The following is a 456-nucleotide window of genomic DNA, read 5'->3' on the forward strand; positions in this document are numbered from 1 at the left end:
GGCTCAAGAGCAGGGGGTTGGTCCATGATCTGCTTATCCATGGCATTGGTGGACTCTGGCTTTGGATCCTTCTCCATCCTGTCCTGTTATCTGACACTACACACACACACACAAACAAAACAAAAAACCCCAAAAAAGACAACACACACACACACGCACACATGTGCGCGCATGCACGATAATCCCTTGGAAGAAGCTTTGTTGAAGAATATAAAAACTGAATGAACAATTTGTATTCATATGTGTGCGTGTGCGTGTGTGCATGTGTGGTGTGTGTGTGTGTGTGTGTGTGTGTGTGTGTGTGTGTGTGTGTGTGCGTGCGCACGCCTGCGCGCGCGTGTGAGTGTGTCTGTGTGTGTGTTATGTTCCGCAGTGTGTATATGTTCATGTGAAGATGCAGAGAATTAAGTCTTTTGTGTGTGTGCGTGTGTTTGTGTGTGTGTGTGTGTTTATGTG

The 456-nt window shown here is 46.7% G+C and overlaps 1 protein-coding gene across 1 annotated transcript in view; it reads right to left on the bottom strand.

Annotated features, from left to right (window-relative positions):
* LOC143300458 (UNC93-like protein) overlaps positions 1–89 on the bottom strand; it is a 35,672-nt gene extending 35,583 nt beyond the window's left edge. Inside the window, exon 1 of the mRNA XM_076614143.1 lies at positions 1–89. This exon is cut by the window's left edge and continues 58 nt beyond it. The gene's annotated coding sequence lies outside the window, so the exon portion shown is untranslated.
* Positions 90–456: the final 367 nt, after the last annotated feature.

The sequence above is a fragment of the Babylonia areolata genome, chromosome 26, assembly GCF_041734735.1.
Source record: "Babylonia areolata isolate BAREFJ2019XMU chromosome 26, ASM4173473v1, whole genome shotgun sequence".
Taxonomy (NCBI): domain Eukaryota; kingdom Metazoa; phylum Mollusca; class Gastropoda; order Neogastropoda; family Buccinidae; genus Babylonia; species Babylonia areolata.